This window comes from Balaenoptera borealis, assembly GCF_965194805.1.
Source record: "Balaenoptera borealis genome assembly, chromosome: 3".
Classification (NCBI taxonomy): domain Eukaryota; kingdom Metazoa; phylum Chordata; class Mammalia; order Artiodactyla; family Balaenopteridae; genus Balaenoptera; species Balaenoptera borealis.
In genome coordinates, this window is record NC_138866.1 from 74,244,090 (window position 1) to 74,246,984 (window position 2,895).

Here is a 2,895-nt window from a genome sequence, read left to right on the forward strand (position 1 = left end):
CAGTTTTCTTCTATATCCTCCTCCCTGATATGAAAAGAAGATGATTCTTCTTGTGGGCTTCAGCCTTTTGTTTTTCTGTAAGTACACTCATTGTCATGTCCTGCTCGTTCTATCGCCCGTTTCCCTTTTTCTTACTTTCCAAGGCTTGGGCTCTTTCTCATTCACACTGGATTTTCCAGTTATTTTCTGCCTTTAATTTTCATCTCTGTGTCTTTCCCCTGCCTCTGCCCATTGAGTTCCCTCCGGATGGGCCTGTGCTGGACCCAGTGCCTGCGGAGTGTAAGACTTCACTGTTTTCTTCTTTTATTCTCTTCACAGACAAGGACGTGCTGTGTAACCAAGTGACCCAGATTTCCCAGGAGCAGACAGTGGCGAGTGGCAGTGAGGTGACACTGCAATGCATTTTCCAAACCACATACTCAGATCCAGACTTATACTGGTACCAAATAAGACCAGATCGTTCCTTCCAGTTTGTCCTGTACAGGGATAACACTACATCCTACGATGCGGATTTTGCTCGGGGTAGATTTTCCGTGCAGTACAGCCTGACCCACAAAACCTTCCACTTGGTGATCTCCTCAGTGAGGACTGAAGACAGTGCCACTTACTACTGCGCCTTGTGTTCCCACAGTGATGCAGGTGTCCAGGAAGTCTGCACACAAACCCCTGGGCACAGCCTGGCAGAGCTGCCTCTCCGGACAGCTCATGTCCTTGGACACAGCATCCTTCTTCCCTGTCATTCTGTGGTCCAGTCTGGCCTTTAGAGGTACCCTAACGTGTCTGCCAAATAAGAAAAGGCCTGGTCACATCCAGGGGAGCACCCTGGCTTCCAATGGAGCAGACATCTCCCCACTTCTGACACAGAGGGCCCTGGCTGCCCGAGTGCCCATGGTGGGGAAGGGAGACTGCACGTCTGAGAGACTCCGGTGCCCAGGTCGTGCCTGATACAGAGCAGGGCTTGACAAGGGTGTGCTGCGTGTGCCGGGAGCGTACCAGGACGGGGCTGGTGAAGGGCCAACTTAAGGAGAGCCTTTTGGAAGTGTCTTTATTTTGGTCTCCATCATTCATCCATTGCTGTGAATTGGCCTGTTTCCTTTTAAGACTCAAATTGGACACAAAGTTACTTACTTTAAAAAATTTCCCTGGTTTACCTTTCATTTGCATCTTCTAGTGCAGCCACCTTATTTCTCCTGGATTCTCTTTGGCACCTCCATTTTACTTACTGTGTTTGGAGAACATTTTTCTTTCACGGAAGAGCACTGAGATATTCCCAGAAAGCTGTCTGTGAAAACCAGAATCCCAGCTTCAAAGTCCCTGAGTTTGGAGCTCAGTGGTATCCCCAGGGGAGAGAATTACCTCCAGGGGAAACCAACAATGTGATGTCAAAAATAGATATACCCTCTGCCCTGGGAATCCATCCCTCCTTCCTCTACTTCTACGGGTGTCCCTTCCTTAAAACAACTATTAGAGTTATTAGATGCAATCTTAGAAATAGTAGAAGCCTTAGACGTTATTTTATAGGAAAAGCACTGAAGCCCAGAGAAGTGAGGGACATTCGGAAGGTCGCTGATCTGGTTAATGACAGAGCCAGGGGTGTGGGGCTGCACTTCTGGGGGTTCCCTCGCAGCTGCACCCTAGGAGGCTGTATCAGGAGGTGGCTTGGGCAGCAGTACGTCTGGGCTTCAACACAGGCAGGTGGAGAGCACTCGCTATAGAGAGGGATGGAAAAGACATGCGTGAGGGAGCCAAAGGATCAGGCCAAATGACTCAGCCTCCGGGGCTTTTGTTCTGCCACCTACTGAGCGTGTGTACTAATCTCCTGGAGACTCCTTCGGGGTCACATGAGATTCTACACGTGAAAGCTCTGGAAGACTATAATCCACGATAGCATGGTCTCCACACCAGAAGGCAGCCGCAATCCCCTCTGGCTCCTGCCTTAAATCTTTTCAGGAGCATCCTTTTGGTGGAAGAAATTCATGGTCCTATAAAATACTAGGATGCCTTTCGCTGATGATCAAAGTAGGCCAGAGGGTGGCTCATTCATATGCTATGTACAGGGCTATCCTGAAGTTCAGCCTAGCTGAACTTCAAAACAAGCCCTCTTCCCTGTCTCAGGGATGTGCTGTGCTCTTGTAGAAGGAACTCAGGGCTGGCACTCCTGATAACTTTGTTCTGCTCCCAGAAATATCACTGCCTCTCTGAATGACTTTGAACATGGTACATACCTTTTCTGGGGGACATATTTTTTTCCATCTGAAAAATGAGGATGTGTTGTTTTGTTCTTAGCAACTTCAGAGAAACATTCTAAGAATGGCCCAGGGTAACAGATGGGAATGTTCTGGAAACAGGCATTCTTGATGCACATGAGGTGAAGATGTGTGGAATCTTTTAATAGTTTTCCCCTGGATGGACCTGGCTTATCCATCTAGATTGTCCTAAACTCATTGACTCAGAATGCCACTGCCTCCTTTCTTTGGTTTGGGTTGTGAGGACGTGACATGGGAGTCTGCAGATGGCAAAGGCGGGGGAGTTGTGGATGAACGTTGTTCTTTCACTTGTAACCTCATGAGCCCCCGCCTGACAGCCCACATAGGTGCTGAGGAACCCACAGCGCTCAGTTGCTAGACCTTTGCTACCTGGGTTCGTGCACCCGGAAAAAGCTGGCCTTGCTGAGGTGGGAGGAGCAGAGCTCAGAGGCCACACCAGGGCCACTGCTGTTGTTGGAGTAGCAGGAAACCCAGGGGTGGGTCCCCGAGGCAGGAGCCTGCAGGCTGGGGGCCCAGGAAGCTGCGGTGTGACCTATAAACTCAGTTTGGTTTTTGTCTGACTACCAGTGAATTCACAGCTCCCCTTACCCCCTGCGATGGTCCGCAATGAGGAAAGCCAGAAGCAAGG